Consider the following 20074-nt stretch of genomic DNA (forward strand, 5'->3'; position numbering starts at 1 on the left):
CATTGCTCCTTGTTCTACCATCCCTCACTACTGAGAACAGCCTCTCTCCAGCCTCTTTGGAACCTCCCTTCAGGAAGTTGCAGGCTGCTATCAAATCCTCCCTCACTCTTCGCTTCTGCAGACTAAACAGACCCAAGTCCCTCAGCCTCTCCTCGTAAAAGGGGAAAGGGGATTTGTGTGCAGCCATCTTAGGTTTGTCAGTAGCAGAGCAAGAGTCAGGCTAAGTCTGTGGCCTGGCAGCGCGAGAACTGTAAGAAGCTGCCTTTGCCTCTCGCCTCCTGTGATGGCGCGTTGGGGTCCCCCATCTCCTGCACCCCCAAATGGCATGAACAGACTCCCCCAGCCAGTAGAACAGAGGTAGTTTATTGCTTCTCCAGGGTATAGCACAGCACAGATGTCATCTGATTACAGGAATTGGGGCTAAGAGGCCTCAGTGCCCCCCTTGAGATAGGGGAGTCCCAGTCCCCTCCGCCACTCCTTCTCCCCAGACAGGAACTAACCACCTCTCCTCCAGCCCTGCCCCCCCGGCCAGGGCAGCATCCACCTTCCTTTGTTTCTCCCCATGGGGGGTGGCTGGTCAGACCAGTTTGGAGCCCCCTTTGCATAATGACTCCCCCCTTCCCTGCTGGGTCTTGCTCCAGACAGCAGAGGTCACCCACAGCCCTAGCAAGGTCGTCACAGCCCCGCTGGTTCTCCGCTCTGCCATGGCCAGCTCATGCTGTCGCTGCCTCTCTCGATCTTGGCGCTCCTTCTCTCGATCCTGGCGGTCCCTCTCTCGGTCCTCTACTTCCAATTCCTTTATCCGCAGCTGGATCTCCAGCCGCCGCAGCTCCGCTGGGCTGGTCCCTGCCCTGTCCCGCGGGCCCCCCCGGCCTCCCCACCCTTGGACCCCCAGCCGGCTGCAAAATCTGCAGCCGGTCTGTTTCCGGACCGCGCCCAGGGAACAGCTGTACACGCTCGTGCTCCACGCTTTGCATTTCCCCACCCTCGTGTCCTGCCCCGATACAAAGTGGCGGGACTACCTCAGACCTATAGAGGGTGGGGAACCCCGATGGGCCAGCGTTTATTCGACCTTAATTCCGCGGCCCATCGGGGACATCAGTTGGCGGCTCCTTCACAGGGCCGTGAGCACGGGCGTGTACTTGGCGCGGTTCACCCCTATCCCAGACACCTGCCCCTTCTGCGGCGTGAGGGAGAACCTGGCGCACACCTACCTCGAATGCGCCAGGGTGCAGCCCCTATTCCAGCTCCTCCAGAACCTCTTATTGAGGTTCTGGCTGCACTTTTCCCCTCACCTTTTCATTTATGCACACCCAATCCGTGGCCCCACAAAGTCGCGAGACCCCTCGTCAGCCTGCTCCTGGCCTTAGCGAAAGCTGCCATCTACAATAGCAGGAGGAGGATGCTAGACGAGGGGGTTCTCTGCGACTGTGGGGCCTATTTCCACTCCTCCCTCGTGTCACGAATCCGGGCAGAGTTCCTCTGGGCGGCGTCCACTGGCTCCATCGACAGCTTTGAGGAGCAGTGGGCGCTGTCCGGGGTTCTCTGCTCGGTGTCCCCATCCGGCTCCCTTATTTTGAACCTCTAGCCGCACTTCTTGACCCTGTTGTCATTATTTGTCCCAAGCAATCAGTTGAACATGGGTCCAGTGTCCCTCCCATAAGGTTGGGGAGGGGCTTTTAGATTTCAAATAGGCCTAGATGGGCTACAGCTTGCAGGGCTCCCAGGGGAAGCTGTCTCATCTCTCCGGTGGGTCCCAGCGCTCCTCCCCCTCTCTGAGCCTGACACACTCTCAGGGGGGGTCTGGCTGCTTCCCCTGGGGACAAGATCCTGGCCCTGTGGCTGGTCATTCTCTTCCAGCTGGGCAATCAGCTGGGCCTTGGTTGCTTTCCGCACAGGCAAGCCCCTCTCTCTGCACAGCCCCACCAGCTCTGCCTTCAAGAGTCGGGCGTAGGCCATCTGCCCGCTGGGCCCCTCAGTGCAGACTCACCAGTCTAGTGCTGCAGCGCCCCACGATTCCCAGGAACCGCTTCGCTCTGTCTCCAGCACGCCTGGCTCCAGGGCTCTTGCTTCTACAGCGCCTTGTCGCTTGCCGCTGGGAGCTTCATCCACGGGGTGCAGTGTATCCCACCCCTGACACCAGTGTGACAGCGCGTTGGGGGTCCCCTGTCTCCTGCACCCCGAAATGGCACAAACAGACTGCACCAGCCGGTGGAATAGAGGTGGTTTATTGCCTCTCCAGGACACAGCACAGCACAGATGTAGTCTGGTCACAGAGCTGGGCTAGGATGCCTCAGGCCCCCTTGAGATGGGGGAGACTGGGCCCCTAAACTCCAGCCCCTTCCCCTAGGCTGTCTCCTCCATGCTCCCAGCACGCAACTAACTAACTCTCTTCCAGCCCTGCCCCCCAGCCAGGGCAGCATTCCACCTTCCTTTGTTCCTCTCCATGGGGGGTATCTGGCCACTGGTTTGCATAGTGACTCATCCTGTTTTGCTGGGTCGTGGTCCCCACGGCAGCCAGTGGGGGTTACCCCAGAGCCAGCAGCATAGAAACCAGCCAGGTACCCCCACTACGTCACAGCCCACATGCTCAGGGTTTAGCTGGTCGCCATATTTGGGGTCGGGAAGGAATTTTCCTCCAGGGTAGATTGGCAGAGATCCTGGAGGTTTTTCGCCTTCCTCTGTAGCATGGGGCACAGATCACAGCTGGAGGATTCTCTGCATCTTGGGGTCTTCAAAGTATTTGAAGGCTTCAATATCTGAGATCTAGGTGAGAGGATTATTCTGGGAGGGGTGGGTGAGATTCTGTGGCCTGCACTGTGCAGGGGGTCAGACTAGATGATCAGAATGGTCCCTTCTGACCCTGGAGTCTATGAGTCTATGAATCTGCAACAAGGTCAGACCCAGAGCGGCGCTGGGGACGCTTCTTTGCTGCCCCCCAATACGGTTAGTGAATACGGTACCGGGGAATAGTTTTTGCCACCCCCAAATACGGTTAGTGAATACGGTACCGGGGAATAGTCTTTGCCGCCCCCAATACGGTTAGTGAATACGGTACCAGGGAATAGTCTTTGCCGCCCCCAATACGGTTAGTGAATACGGTACCGGGAATAGTCTTTGCCGCCCCCAATACGGTTAGTGAATACGGTACCGGGGAATAGTCTTTGCCGCCCCCAATACGGTTAGTGAATACGGTACCGGGGAATAGTCTTTGCTGCCCCCAATACGGTTAGTGAATACGGTACCGGGGAATAGTCTTTGCTGCCCCCAATATGGTTAGTGAATACGGTACCAGGGAATAGTCTTTGCCGCCCCCAATAGGGTTAGTGAATACGGTACCGGGGAATAGTCTTTGCTGCCCCCAATACGGTTAGTGAATACGGTACCGGGGAATAGTCTTTGCCGCCCCCCAATACGGTTAGTGAATACGGTACCGGGGAATAGTCTTTGCCGCCCCCAATACGGTTAGTGAATACGGTACCGGGGAATAGTTTTTGCCGCCCCCAATACGGTTAGTGAATACGGTACCGGGAATAGTCTTTGCCGCCCCCAATACGGTTAGTGAATACGGTACCGGGGAATAGTCTTTGCCGCCCCCAATACGGTTAGTGAATACGGTACCGGGGAATAGTCTTTGCCGCCCCCAATACGTTAGTGAATACGGTACCGGGGAATAGTCTTTGCCGCCCCCAATACGGTTAGTGAATACGGTACCGGGGAATAGTCTTTGCCGCCCCCAATACGGTTAGTGAATACGGTACCGGGGAATAGTCTTTGCCGCCCCCAAATACGGTTAGTGAATACGGTACCGGGGAATAGTCTTTGCCGCCCCCAATACGGTTAGTGAATACGGTACCGGGGAATAGTCTTTGCCGCCCCAATACGGTTAGTGAATACGGTACCGGGAATAGTCTTTGCCGCCCCCAATACGGTTAGTGAATACGGTACCAGGGAATAGTTTTTGCCGCCCCCAATACGGTTAGTGAATACGGTACCGGGGAATAGTCTTTGCCGCCCCCAATACGGTTAGTGAATACGGTACCGGGGAATAGTCTTTGCCGCCCCCAATACGGTTAGTGAATACGGTACCGGGGAATAGTCTTTGCCGCCCCCAATACGTTAGTGAATACGGTACCAGGGAATAGTCTTTGCCGCCCCCAATACGGTTAGTGAATACGGTACCGGGGAATAGTCTTTGCCGCCCCCCAATACGGTTAGTGAATACGGTACCGGGGAATAGTCTTTGCCGCCCCCAATACGGTTAGTGAATACGGTACCGGGGAATAGTCTTTGCCGCCCCCAATACGGTTAGTGAATACGGTACCGGGGAATAGTCTTTGCCGCCCCCAAATACGGTTAGTGAATACGGTACCGGGGAATAGTCTTTGCCGCCCCCAATACGGTTAGTGAATACGGTACCAGGGAATAGTCTTTGCCGCCCCCAATACGGTTAGTGAATACGGTACCGGGGAATAGTCTTTGCCGCCCCCAATACGTTAGTGAATACGGTACCGGGGAATAGTCTTTGCCGCCCCCAATACGGTTAGTGAATACGGTACCGGGGAATAGTCTTTGCCGCCCCCAAATACGGTTAGTGAATACGGTACCGGGGAATAGTCTTTGCCGCCCCCAATACGGTTAGTGAATACGGTACCGGGGAATAGTCTTTGCCGCCCCCAATACGGTTAGTGAATACGGTACCGGGGAATAGTCTTTGCCGCCCCCCAATACGTTAGTGAATACGGTACCGGGGAATAGTCTTTGCCGCCCCCAATACGGTTAGTGAATACGGTACCGGGGAATAGTCTTTGCCGCCCCAATACGGTTAGTGAATACGGTACCGGGGAATAGTCTTTGCCGCCCCCCAATACGGTTAGTGAATACGGTACCGGGGAATAGTCTTTGCCGCCCCCCAATACGGTTAGTGAATACGGTACCGGGGAATAGTTTTTGCCGCCCCCAATATGGTTAGTGAATACGGTACCGGGGAATAGTTTTTGCCGCCCCCCAATACGGTTAGTGAATACGGTACCGGGGAATAGTCTTTGCCGCCCCCAATACGGTTAGTGAATACGGTACCGGGGAATAGTTTTTGCCGCCCCCCAATACGGTTAGTGAATACGGTACCGGGGAATAGTCTTTGCCGCCCCCAATACGGTTAGTGAATACGGTACCAGGGAATAGTCTTTGCCGCCCCCAATACGGTTAGTGAATACGGTACCGGGGAATAGTCTTTGCCGCCCCCAATATGGTTAGTGAATACGGTACCGGGGAATAGTCTTTGCCGCCCCCAATACGGTTAGTGAATACGGTACCGGGGAATAGTCTTTGCCGCCCCCAATACGGTTAGTGAATACGGTACCGGGGAATAGTTTTTGCCGCCCCCCAATACGGTTAGTGAATACGGTACCGGGGAATAGTCTTTGCCGCCCCCAATACGGTTAGTGAATACGGTACCGGGGAATAGTTTTTGCCGCCCCCCAATACGGTTAGTGAATACGGTACCGGGGAATAGTCTTTGCCGCCCCCAATACGGTTAGTGAATACGGTACCGGGGAATAGTTTTTGCCGCCCCCCAATACGGTTAGTGAATACGGTACCGGGGAATAGTCTTTGCCGCCCCCAATACGGTTAGTGAATACGGTACCGGGGAATAGTTTTTGCCGCCCCCCAATACGGTTAGTGAATACGGTACCGGGGAATAGTCTTTGCCGCCCCCAATACGGTTAGTGAATACGGTACCGGGGAATAGTTTTTGCCGCCCCCCAATACGGTTAGTGAATACGGTACCGGGAATAGTCTTTGCCGCCCCCAATACGGTTAGTGAATACGGTACCGGGGAATAGTCTTTGCCGCCCCCAATACGGTTAGTGAATACGGTACCGGGGAATAGTTTTTGCCGCCCCCCAATACGGTTAGTGAATACGGTACCGGGGAATAGTCTTTGCCGCCCCCAATACGGTTAGTGAATACGGTACCGGGGAATAGTTTTTGCCGCCCCCCAATACGGTTAGTGAATACGGTACCGGGAATAGTCTTTGCCGCCCCCAATACGGTTAGTGAATACGGTACCGGGGAATAGTTTTTGCCGCCCCCCAATACGGTTAGTGAATACGGTACCGGGGAATAGTCTTTGCCGCCCCCAATACGGTTAGTGAATACGGTACCGGGGAATAGTCTTTGCCGCCCCCAATACGGTTAGTGAATACGGTACCGGGGAATAGTTTTTGCCGCCCCCCAATACGGTTAGTGAATACGGTACCGGGGAATAGTCTTTGCCGCCCCCAATACGGTTAGTGAATACGGTACCAGGGAATAGTCTTTGCCTCCCCCAATACGGTTAGTGAATACGGTACCGGGGAATAGTCTTTGCCGCCCCCCAATACGGTTAGTGAATACGGTACCGGGGAATAGTTTTTGCCGCCCCCCAATACGTTAGTGAATACGGTACCGGGAATAGTCTTTGCCGCCCCAAATACGGTTAGTGAATACGGTACCAGGGAATAGTCTTTGCCGCCCCCAATACGGTTAGTGAATACGGTACCGGGGAATAGTCTTTGCCGCCCCCAATACGGTTAGTGAATACGGTACCGGGGAATAGTCTTTGCCGCCCCCAATACGGTTAGTGAATACGGTACCAGGGAATAGTTTTTGCCGCCCCCAATACGGTTAGTGAATACGGTACCGGGAATAGTCTTTGCCGCCCCCAATATGGTTAGTGAATACGGTACCAGGGAATAGTCTTTGCCGCCCCCCAATACGGTTAGTGAATACGGTACCAGGGAATAGTTTTTGCCGCCCCCAATACGGTTAGTGAATACGGTACCAGGGAATAGTTTTTGCCGCCCCCAATACGGTTAGTGAATACGGTACCGGGGAATAGTCTTTGCTGCCCCCAATATGGTTAGTGAATACGGTACCGGGGAATAGTCTTTGCCGCCCCCAATACGGTTAGTGAATACGGTACCAGGGAATAGTTTTTGCCGCCCCCAATACGGTTAGTGAATACGGTACCGGGGAATAGTCTTTGCCGCCCCCAATACGGTTAGTGAATACGGTACCGGGGAACAGTCTTTGCCGCCCCCAATACGGTTAGTGAATACGGTACCGGGGAATAGTCTTTGCCGCCCCCAATACGGTTAGTGAATACGGTACCGGGGAATAGTCTTTGCCGCCCCCAATACGTTAGTGAATACGGTACCGGGGAATAGTCTTTGCCGCCCCCAATACGGTTAGTGAATACGGTACCGGGGAATAGTCTTTGCCGCCCCCAATACGGTTAGTGAATACGGTACCGGGGAATAGTCTTTGCCGCCCCCAAATACGGTTAGTGAATACGGTACCGGGGAATAGTCTTTGCCGCCCCCAATACGGTTAGTGAATACGGTACCGGGGAATAGTCTTTGCCGCCCCCAATACGGTTAGTGAATACGGTACCGGGGAATAGTCTTTGCCGCCCCCAATACGTTAGTGAATACGGTACCGGGAATAGTCTTTGCCGCCCCCAATACGGTTAGTGAATACGGTACCGGGGAATAGTCTTTGCCGCCCCCAATACGGTTAGTGAATACGGTACCGGGGAATAGTCTTTGCCGCCCCCAATACGGTTAGTGAATACGGTACCGGGGAATAGTCTTTGCCGCCCCCAATACGGTTAGTGAATACGGTACCGGGGAATAGTCTTTGCCGCCCCCAAATACGGTTAGTGAATACGGTACCGGGGAATAGTCTTTGCCGCCCCCAATACGGTTAGTGAATATGGTACCGGGGAATAGTCTTTGCCGCCCCCCAATACGGTTAGTGAATACGGTACCGGGGAATAGTCTTTGCCGCCCCCAATACGGTTAGTGAATACGGTACCGGGGAATAGTCTTTGCCGCCCCCAATACGGTTAGTGAATACGGTACCGGGGAATAGTCTTTGCCGCCCCCAAATACGGTTAGTGAATACGGTACCGGGGAATAGTTTTTGCCGCCCCCAATACGGTTAGTGAATACGGTACCGGGGAATAGTCTTTGCCGCCCCCAATTCGGTTAGTGAATACGGTACCAGGGAATAGTCTTTGCCGCCCCCAAATACGGTTAGTGAATACGGTACCGGGGAATAGTTTTTGCCGCCCCCAATACGGTTAGTGAATACGGTACCGGGGAATAGTCTTTGCCGCCCCCAATACGTTAGTGAATACGGTACCGGGGAATAGTCTTTGCCGCCCCCAATACGGTTAGTGAATACGGTACCGGGGAATAGTCTTTGCCGCCCCCCAATACGTTAGTGAATACGGTACCGGGGAATAGTCTTTGCCGCCCCCAATACGGTTAGTGAATACGGTACCGGGGAATAGTCTTTGCCGCCCCCAATACGGTTAGTGAATACGGTACCGGGGAATAGTCTTTGCCGCCCCCCAATACGGTTAGTGAATACGGTACCGGGGAATAGTCTTTGCCGCCCCCCAATACGGTTAGTGAATACGGTACCGGGGAATAGTCTTTGCCGCCCCCAATACGGTTAGTGAATACGGTACCGGGGAATAGTCTTTGCCGCCCCCCAATACGGTTAGTGAATACGGTACCGGGGAATAGTTTTTGCCGCCCCCAATATGGTTAGTGAATACGGTACCGGGGAATAGTCTTTGCCGCCCCCAATACGGTTAGTGAATACGGTACCGGGGAATAGTTTTTGCCGCCCCCAATATGGTTAGTGAATACGGTACCGGGGAATAGTTTTTGCCGCCCCCCAATACGGTTAGTGAATACGGTACCGGGGAATAGTCTTTGCCGCCCCCAATACGGTTAGTGAATACGGTACCGGGGAATAGTTTTTGCCGCCCCCCAATACGGTTAGTGAATACGGTACCGGGGAATAGTCTTTGCCGCCCCCAATACGGTTAGTGAATACGGTACCAGGGAATAGTCTTTGCCGCCCCCAATACGGTTAGTGAATACGGTACCGGGGAATAGTCTTTGCCGCCCCCAATACGGTTAGTGAATACGGTACCGGGGAATAGTCTTTGCCGCCCCCAATACGGTTAGTGAATACGGTACCGGGGAATAGTCTTTGCCGCCCCCAATACGGTTAGTGAATACGGTACCGGGGAATAGTTTTTGCCGCCCCCCAATACGGTTAGTGAATACGGTACCGGGGAATAGTCTTTGCCGCCCCCAATACGGTTAGTGAATACGGTACCGGGGAATAGTTTTTGCCGCCCCCCAATACGGTTAGTGTATACGGTACCGGGGAATAGTCTTTGCCGCCCCCAATACGGTTAGTGAATACGGTACCGGGGAATAGTTTTTGCCGCCCCCCAATACGGTTAGTGAATACGGTACCGGGGAATAGTCTTTGCCGCCCCCAATACGGTTAGTGAATACGGTACCGGGGAATAGTTTTTGCCGCCCCCCAATACGGTTAGTGAATACGGTACCGGGGAATAGTCTTTGCCGCCCCCAATACGGTTAGTGAATACGGTACCGGGGAATAGTTTTTGCCGCCCCCCAATACGGTTAGTGAATACGGTACCGGGGAATAGTCTTTGCCGCCCCCAATACGGTTAGTGAATACGGTACCAGGGAATAGTCTTTGCCGCCCCCAATACGGTTAGTGAATACGGTACCGGGGAATAGTCTTTGCCGCCCCCAATACGGTTAGTGAATACGGTACCGGGAATAGTCTTTGCCGCCCCCAATACGGTTAGTGAATACGGTACCGGGGAATAGTCTTTGCCGCCCCCAATACTGTTAGTGAATACGGTACCGGGGAATAGTTTTTGCCGCCCCCCAATACGGTTAGTGAATACGGTACCGGGGAATAGTCTTTGCCGCCCCCAATACGGTTAGTGAATACGGTACCGGGGAATAGTTTTTGCCGCCCCCCAATACGGTTAGTGAATACGGTACCGGGGAATAGTCTTTGCCGCCCCCCAATACGGTTAGTGAATACGGTACCGGGGAATAGTCTTTGCCGCCCCCAATACGGTTAGTGAATACGGTACCAGGGAATAGTCTTTGCCGCCCCCCAATACGGTTAGTGAATACGGTACCGGGGAATAGTCTTTGCCGCCCCCAATACGGTTAGTGAATACGGTACCGGGGAATAGTCTTTGCCGCCCCCCAATACGGTTAGTGAATACGGTACCGGGGAATAGTCTTTGCCGCCCCCAATACGTTAGTGAATACGGTACCGGGGAATAGTCTTTGCCGCCCCCAATACGGTTAGTGAATACGGTACCGGGGAATAGTCTTTGTCGCCCCCAATACGGTTAGTGAATACTGTACCGGGGAATAGTTTTTGCCGCCCCCCAATACGGTTAGTGAATACGGTACCAGGGAATAGTCTTTGCCGCCCCCAATACGGTTAGTGAATACGGTACCGGGGAATAGTCTTTGCCGCCCCCAATACGGTTGGTGAATACGGTACCGGGGAATAGTCTTTGCCGCCCCCAATACGGTTAGTGAATACGGTACCGGGGAATAGTCTTTGCTGCCCCCAATACGGTTAGTGAATACGGTACCAGGGAATAGTCTTTGCCGCCCCCAATACGGTTAGTGAATACGGTACCGGGGAATAGTCTTTGCCGCCCCCAATACGGTTAGTGAATACGGTACCGGGGAATAGTCTTTGCCGCCCCCCAATACGGTTAGTGAATACGGTACCGGGGAATAGTCTTTGCCGCCCCCAATACGGTTAGTGAATACGGTACCGGGGAATAGTCTTTGCCGCCCCCAATACGGTTAGTGAATACGGTACCGGGGAATAGTCTTTGCCGCCCCCAATACGGTTAGTGAATACGGTACCGGGGAATAGTCTTTGCCGCCCCCAATACGGTTAGTGAATACGGTACCGGGGAATAGTCTTTGCCGCCCCCAATACGGTTAGTGAATACGGTACCGGGGAATAGTCTTTGTCGCCCCCCAATACGGTTAGTGAATACGGTACCGGGGAATAGTCTTTGCCGCCCCCAATACGGTTAGTGAATATGGTACCGGGGAATAGTCTTTGCCGCCCCCAATACGGTTAGTGAATACGGTACCGGGGAATAGTCTTTGCTGCCCCCAATACGGTTAGTGAATATGGTACCGGGGAATAGTCTTTGTCGCCCCCCAATACGGTTAGTGAATACGGTACCAGGGAATAGTCTTTGTCGCCCCCCAATACGGTTAGTGAATACGGTACCGGGGAATAGTCTTTGCCGCCCCCAATACGGTTAGTGAATACGGTACCAGGGAATAGTCTTTGTCGCCCCCCAATACGGTTAGTGAATACGGTACCGGGGAATAGTCTTTGCCGCCCCCAATACGGTTAGTGAATATGGTACCAGGGAATAGTCTTTGTCGCCCCCCAATACGGTTAGTGAATACGGTACCGGGGAATAGTCTTTGCTGCCCCCAATACGGTTAGTGAATATGGTACCGGGGAATAGTCTTTGCCGCCCCCAATACGGTTAGTGAATACGGTACCAGGGAATAGTCTTTGTCGCCCCCCAATACGGTTAGTGAATACGGTACCGGGGAATAGTCTTTGCCGCCCCCAATACGGTTAGTGAATATGGTACCGGGGAATAGTCTTTGCCGCCCCCAATACGGTTAGTGAATACGGTACCGGGGAATAGTCTTTGCTGCCCCCAATACGGTTAGTGAATACGGTACCGGGGAATAGTCTTTGCCGCCCCCAATACGGTTAGTGAATACGGTACCGGGAATAGTCTTTGCCGCCCCCAATACGGTTAGTGAATACGGTACCGGGGAATAGTCTTTGCCGCCCCCAATACGTTAGTGAATACGGTACCGGGGAATAGTCTTTGCCGCCCCCAATACGGTTAGTGAATACGGTACCGGGGAATAGTCTTTGCCGCCCCCCAATACGTTAGTGAATACGGTACCGGGGAATAGTCTTTGCCGCCCCCAATACGGTTAGTGAATACGGTACCGGGGAATAGTCTTTGCCGCCCCCAATACGGTTAGTGAATACGGTACCGGGGAATAGTCTTTGCCGCCCCCCAATACGGTTAGTGAATACGGTACCGGGGAATAGTCTTTGCCGCCCCCCAATACGGTTAGTGAATACGGTACCGGGGAATAGTCTTTGCCGCCCCCAATACGGTTAGTGAATACGGTACCGGGGAATAGTCTTTGCCGCCCCCCAATACGGTTAGTGAATACGGTACCGGGGAATAGTTTTTGCCGCCCCCAATATGGTTAGTGAATACGGTACCGGGGAATAGTCTTTGCCGCCCCCAATACGGTTAGTGAATACGGTACCGGGGAATAGTTTTTGCCGCCCCCAATATGGTTAGTGAATACGGTACCGGGGAATAGTTTTTGCCGCCCCCCAATACGGTTAGTGAATACGGTACCGGGGAATAGTCTTTGCCGCCCCCAATACGGTTAGTGAATACGGTACCGGGGAATAGTTTTTGCCGCCCCCCAATACGGTTAGTGAATACGGTACCGGGGAATAGTCTTTGCCGCCCCCAATACGGTTAGTGAATACGGTACCAGGGAATAGTCTTTGCCGCCCCCAATACGGTTAGTGAATACGGTACCGGGGAATAGTCTTTGCCGCCCCCAATACGGTTAGTGAATACGGTACCGGGGAATAGTCTTTGCCGCCCCCAATACGGTTAGTGAATACGGTACCGGGGAATAGTCTTTGCCGCCCCCAATACGGTTAGTGAATACGGTACCGGGGAATAGTTTTTGCCGCCCCCCAATACGGTTAGTGAATACGGTACCGGGGAATAGTCTTTGCCGCCCCCAATACGGTTAGTGAATACGGTACCGGGGAATAGTTTTTGCCGCCCCCCAATACGGTTAGTGTATACGGTACCGGGGAATAGTCTTTGCCGCCCCCAATACGGTTAGTGAATACGGTACCGGGGAATAGTTTTTGCCGCCCCCCAATACGGTTAGTGAATACGGTACCGGGGAATAGTCTTTGCCGCCCCCAATACGGTTAGTGAATACGGTACCGGGGAATAGTTTTTGCCGCCCCCCAATACGGTTAGTGAATACGGTACCGGGGAATAGTCTTTGCCGCCCCCAATACGGTTAGTGAATACGGTACCGGGGAATAGTTTTTGCCGCCCCCCAATACGGTTAGTGAATACGGTACCGGGGAATAGTCTTTGCCGCCCCCAATACGGTTAGTGAATACGGTACCAGGGAATAGTCTTTGCCGCCCCCAATACGGTTAGTGAATACGGTACCGGGGAATAGTCTTTGCCGCCCCCAATACGGTTAGTGAATACGGTACCGGGGAATAGTCTTTGCCGCCCCCAATACGGTTAGTGAATACGGTACCGGGGAATAGTCTTTGCCGCCCCCAATACTGTTAGTGAATACGGTACCGGGGAATAGTTTTTGCCGCCCCCCAATACGGTTAGTGAATACGGTACCGGGGAATAGTCTTTGCCGCCCCCAATACGGTTAGTGAATACGGTACCGGGGAATAGTTTTTGCCGCCCCCCAATACGGTTAGTGAATACGGTACCGGGGAATAGTCTTTGCCGCCCCCCAATACGGTTAGTGAATACGGTACCGGGGAATAGTCTTTGCCGCCCCCAATACGGTTAGTGAATACGGTACCAGGGAATAGTCTTTGCCGCCCCCCAATACGGTTAGTGAATACGGTACCGGGGAATAGTCTTTGCCGCCCCCAATACGGTTAGTGAATACGGTACCGGGGAATAGTCTTTGCCGCCCCCCAATACGGTTAGTGAATACGGTACCGGGGAATAGTCTTTGCCGCCCCCAATACGTTAGTGAATACGGTACCGGGGAATAGTCTTTGCCGCCCCCAATACGGTTAGTGAATACGGTACCGGGGAATAGTCTTTGTCGCCCCCAATACGGTTAGTGAATACTGTACCGGGGAATAGTTTTTGCCGCCCCCCAATACGGTTAGTGAATACGGTACCAGGGAATAGTCTTTGCCGCCCCCAATACGGTTAGTGAATACGGTACCGGGGAATAGTCTTTGCCGCCCCCAATACGGTTGGTGAATACGGTACCGGGGAATAGTCTTTGCCGCCCCCAATACGGTTAGTGAATACGGTACCGGGGAATAGTCTTTGCTGCCCCCAATACGGTTAGTGAATACGGTACCAGGGAATAGTCTTTGCCGCCCCCAATACGGTTAGTGAATACGGTACCGGGGAATAGTCTTTGCCGCCCCCAATACGGTTAGTGAATACGGTACCGGGGAATAGTCTTTGCCGCCCCCCAATACGGTTAGTGAATACGGTACCGGGGAATAGTCTTTGCCGCCCCCAATACGGTTAGTGAATACGGTACCGGGGAATAGTCTTTGCCGCCCCCAATACGGTTAGTGAATACGGTACCGGGGAATAGTCTTTGCCGCCCCCAATACGGTTAGTGAATACGGTACCGGGGAATAGTCTTTGCCGCCCCCAATACGGTTAGTGAATACGGTACCGGGGAATAGTCTTTGCCGCCCCCAATACGGTTAGTGAATACGGTACCGGGGAATAGTCTTTGTCGCCCCCCAATACGGTTAGTGAATACGGTACCGGGGAATAGTCTTTGCCGCCCCCAATACGGTTAGTGAATATGGTACCGGGGAATAGTCTTTGCCGCCCCCAATACGGTTAGTGAATACGGTACCGGGGAATAGTCTTTGCTGCCCCCAATACGGTTAGTGAATATGGTACCGGGGAATAGTCTTTGTCGCCCCCCAATACGGTTAGTGAATACGGTACCAGGGAATAGTCTTTGTCGCCCCCCAATACGGTTAGTGAATACGGTACCGGGGAATAGTCTTTGCCGCCCCCAATACGGTTAGTGAATACGGTACCAGGGAATAGTCTTTGTCGCCCCCCAATACGGTTAGTGAATACGGTACCGGGGAATAGTCTTTGCCGCCCCCAATACGGTTAGTGAATATGGTACCAGGGAATAGTCTTTGTCGCCCCCCAATACGGTTAGTGAATACGGTACCGGGGAATAGTCTTTGCTGCCCCCAATACGGTTAGTGAATATGGTACCGGGGAATAGTCTTTGCCGCCCCCAATACGGTTAGTGAATACGGTACCGGGGAATAGTCTTTGCTGCCCCCAATACGGTTAGTGAATACGGTACCGGGGAATAGTCTTTGCCGCCCCCAATACGGTTAGTGAATACGGTACCGGGGAATAGTCTTTGCCGCCCCCAATACGGTTAGTGAATACGGTACCGGGGAATAGTTTTTGCTGCCCCCAATCCGGTTAGTGAATACGGTACCAGGGAATAGTTTTTGCTGCCCCCAATCCGGTTAAGTTATAACAGTTCTGGGGAATTTTTTGAAGTGCCGCCCCCAAGTATGGTTAATGATGCGGTTCTGGGGAAGTTGTCGTTTTTCCGCCCCCAGATCCGGTTCCGGTTAAAAGATGCATCTAGGCACGAGGAATGAGTGAGTGGGGACGTAATGAGTGAGGTGTGAATGCCGCTGGCCGGGTCTGAGACTTAAGTTGACCCCAGCCTCACCAGGGCCACCCCACGAGGGCGTCCGGAACACAAGGGGGGTCAGCTGAACCTCGTGACCCAGCGGATATGAGGGGGTGACGACTCCCCTTATTTCATGAGCTGCTGTTAAGGTCAAGACCCAGCAGACCCCTTCTTTGGAGTGTGTGGGGTCAGTTTCCTATGAGCCGTTGAGCGGATAGAGAGAAGCCGCTGAGCGGACAGGATACTCCCCTGGGTGGCTAATATGGGTGGGGGTCAGTCTAAGCACACCCCCACAGCGCCGAAGGGCACCCCTGCGTACTACGTGTACGTGCATGATGGTCATAGGACCTGCAGCCACACTTAGAAAGAACGTTTCCGCCCGGAGGGGGTAAGGCTGGACAACGGCCGAGCAAGAACGCCCCCAGCACACAGGACAGCTCGCAGGAGCAGGAAAAAGCTGCCAGGCAACTCCAGGAAATTCACACGCTCCTTGCTAGCAGCTAGCTAACAGCAGCCTCTCCGGCCGACCCGCAGGCAACCCAAGGATGTTTCTCAGCACACGAGGGGGGGCCGGCCAGGAGGAGGTCAATTAAAAGCCGCCCTCAGTCGACCGGTAGACGTCGAATGTGAAGATGTGATCACTGGACGCTAAATCTGCCCTAACAAGGAGAGACATTCTGCGGCACAGGCCTCCTGACAGAGCGTGGGGGAGTGATCCACCACAGAGCCAGCAGCACAGATCAACCCTGCTGCAGCTCACATAAGAACAGCCGTACGGGGTCAGACCAAAGGTCCATCTAGCCCCATAGCCTGTCTGCCGACAGCGGCCAGCGCCAGGTGCCCCAGAGAGGCACCTCCACTCCTCCCCTCCCCTCCTGACTCTCCTGTCTCTTCTCTAACGTTGACGTCACAAACAGGGTCCCAGGGGAGAGTCGTGCCTGGTCCCCAAGTCTCAGGGCATCTCAAGGGTAAGTCTGGCGGGCCCTTCGCTGAGGGGTTTTATTAACAAACCGCAGGAGATGCTGGGGAAAAGGGGGAGGGACCTTATCGGCCATTCTAATAAAAAAATGGGCCCTTTTCCAAAACAAGTCTGTGAGTAATCCAAGGAAAAAACCCAGCGTCACTTATGTGTATGTATTTGTGAATGTATGCGCGCGCACACGGACACACGGACACACACACACATGGACACACACACACACGGACACACACACACACGGACACACACACACACGGACACACATATGCACACACAAGATTAATATAAATATGTAAAATCTTTAACATTTTACCAACAATCATAATTTGTAAAATTCTCTTCTAAAAGCTTAAAATAAATTTGTTTTGTTTAATTTTCAATAATGCCATTTCAAGTTATAAAATTAATCAAACGCTTTTTGCCATTCACAAGTAACTAGTGTTGCTTGGCTTTTGATATTTAGCATTTAATTTAGCATCTAACTCCTTAGTTCGAATTAGCTGTTACTCCTCGTGGAGTTAACTAAGGAGTTAGTTCAAATTAACGTTTAACTGCCGCGTCTAGCCGCGGGCAGTTAGTTCGGACTAAGGGGGCGTTAAAAATGGCGGCGCCCGGGAAGATGCAAATGAAGCCCGGAAAAGTTAAATCCTCGGCTTCATTTGCAACTCCGGTTGCCCTCATTTGCCTACCTAGCTCGAACTAACGCGCTAGTGTAGACGTACCCTAAGGTACTCCTAGACCATTCGTTGTTTTTTAAGTTTTTCCAGTTACAGACTAACTTGGTACCCTTCTGAAACTCAGTGTATCAAGTTCATCGTCTTTTTCTGTCAAGTTGTGGCTGTTACAAGGGACATCCAGACCCAAATTTAGATTATTTATATTGAGATGGACCAGGCCGGATCTGGGCACAGCTGAGCGCGTCTGCTCAGGGCAAATTGCTCAGACTCGGGGCTCCTTATAGCCCCTGACTGGAGACCTTCCCAAATAGGCCACAAACCAGTCACACAGAGCGCTTCAGCTGCCTGCCTGGCCAGCTAGAAGCCCCACAAGCAAAACCCCTCGGACACCCCAGCTCTCCCTGTGTCCCAGTCAACCCCAGGCCTAACACACAGGTGAGGGGTTTTAGAACCCAATCTCACCCCCCCCGAACGGGTTATTCCAAGAAACCAGCCACTGATCCCAGGTCAATTTACACTCTGGACCTTACCCACAAATCACGCTGGGCCAATCCTTTAGCATCTAACAACTAAAGGTTTATTACTACAAGAAAGAAAAGCCTGAGAGTGAGGTTGTTAAAGTATCCTACGTTACATGCATCGAATCTCCCAGCTCTCGACACAGGCTGGCAGCAGAGATGTTACAGCTGCTGTGTTAAAAGTCTCTGGTGTACATCCTATGTCAGGACGGGTCCATGGTTCTTTCTGGCTCGTTGTTCCCTGCGAGGCTGCATCTAGGATCAGGAGCTGAGCTGAAGACCAAGATGGAGTCGGCCACCTGGCACTTATATCCCTCCCCTGGCATCTTCCTGGCCAGAGCAGGTCACTGCAGGTCACATGGTCCCTTGACCTATCCTCGTGTCCCAAGCCAGCAGCCCTTATTCCGGCTGGTCTGCAGGCATCCAGATTCATTTCCCAGGGCTACGTCTACACTGGCATGATTTTCCAAAAATGCTTTTAACGGAAAACTTTTCTGTTAAAAGCATTTTCGGAAAAGCGCGTCTAGATTGGCAGGATGCTTTTCCGGAAAAGCACTTTTTGTGGATAAGCGTCCATGGCCAATCTAGACGCGGTTTTCTGCAAAAAAGCCCCGATCGCCATTTTCGCCATCAGGGCTTTTTTGCGGAAAACACTACTGTGCTGTCTACACTGGCCCTTTCGGGCAGAAGTCTTTTGGAAAAGACTTTTGCCTGAACGGGAGCAGCATAGTATTTCCAGAAAGACACTGATGAATTTACATGAGATCGTCAGTGCTTTTCTGGAAATTCAAGCGGCCAGTGTAGACAGCTGGCACGTTTACCAGGAAAATCAGATGATTTTCCGGAAAAACTTGCCAGTCTAGACACAGCCCAGGCGTATCTCTGGCCTTTAGAGATCTATTGTCCCTGGAGCCTCGCTCCTCAGCACAGCCATTGAGCAGACGTTCCTGGCCCATTGCTCGGCCTCAGACAGAACCTTGCAGCATCGACAGAGTCCAGAGTTAGAGCTCCACTCACATAGATCGAACACGTACACACACAGCACACACAGAACCAGTAGAACAGGAGCTTTCCTGTGACACCTCCCGTGGTCCCCTTTGTACCAAGGTTTGGGGCAACCCCCCCCCATGGGTGCAGCAGTGACCGGTCTGATCCCCTTAAAATCCAGTAACGGGACATATATCTAATCTAAATGTCTTGTTACTTAATACAATAGCAAATAAAAGCCATAATAAAAACATGAAACCAGCGATGTTAACACACTAAGCCTTACCATGGGTCTAACGTATTGACAAAAACCAACATTGCAAAAAAGACATCAAATACAAATACCCCCCCCTCTGGATTCCCCTGAACTCTACGGGCCTGGCACCCTTCATAGTGGCCACGTCATGCCACCCCTTTTGCCAGACGACCTCGGTTTCCCCTGCTTGTCCGTTCCTGACCCGAAGGCGTGAGAAGAAAAGCGGACGCGCCCCCTGGTGGCTCGAGGTGGCAGGGCAGCTCTTCCCTAGGCCCCCTGCTGGTGGCCCGGCAGCCCTCCCTTCCGTGCCGCTCCGCCCCCTGGCCGGGTCCCGGCGGAGTTCCCGGGGCAGCAGACAGTCCAACATGTAAATCCAAGATGGGTGTCGGTCTCCGGGCTTTTCTCCCGGGTCCAGTGTCCCGTTCACCTTTCTGCAGGGAGTGAGCCAGCCTCTTCGGGGGAGACGGGGGGACCGAGGTGGGTCTTAGCCCCGCTCTGCCCCCCGCTCCTCCTCCTCCCCCAAGGCCGCCCAAAGGGCCGTGCAAAAGCCGAAGCAGCAGGAAGCGCGAGAAGTAGCAAGAAAAGGGCCTGAAACATGAGCCCGCGTGTCACAGGCTGGTGCGAGGCCGCAGGCCGAGGCTGCCGCTGGCCAAGCCTTTGCCACTCGACAGCGAGGTGGAGCTGAGAGCAAGAGGCAGGCCCTGCCCACGGAGCGTGGCAAGGCCAGGGCGGATGTGGCAGAGACACACGTAGCAAACAGGTGCCAGGCCCAGGCCCCAGCACAGTGCAGAACAGCACGAGAACAGCCCCCTCCCCTCACCCCCTCCTCCCCCGAGAACAGGAACGCACGGCCCCGGGTCCAGAATGGGCTCGGGTGACAGCACCGTGCACAGCCGTGTCTTGACTGACCCGCCACAGCGGGTTTTACCCACGGAAGCTCAGGGGTCTCTGTATTTTGGTGAGTCTCCAAGCTACCCGGGAGCCCTCGTTCTTTCTGACGTTCCAGACCGATGCGGCTCCCTGCCACCACCACCACCCCCGAGCCGTTGTCTCCACGTACGCGGCAATGGGAGGTGTCTAGGTACGGAGAGGCTGGCGCCGGACACGCCTGTTAATACAACCTGAGTGGGCAGATACCGCTACAGACACACTCCCTCCCCGGACAGGTGACTTCAGACCGCTCTGCAGACCTCCGCCACTGCTCTGGTGAGTGACCCTGG

At 53.6% G+C, this 20074-nt stretch overlaps 1 protein-coding gene across 2 annotated transcripts in view; it reads left to right on the plus strand.

The window, feature by feature from the left end:
* Nucleotides 1-20074, plus strand: part of LOC112547409 (C-type lectin-like) — a 416253-nt gene that overhangs the window by 323621 nt on the left and 72558 nt on the right. The window lies entirely within an intron of this gene.

This window comes from Pelodiscus sinensis, chromosome 1 (assembly GCF_052426305.1).
Source record: "Pelodiscus sinensis isolate ZL-2025 chromosome 1, ASM5242630v1, whole genome shotgun sequence".
NCBI lineage: Eukaryota > Metazoa > Chordata > Testudines > Trionychidae > Pelodiscus > Pelodiscus sinensis.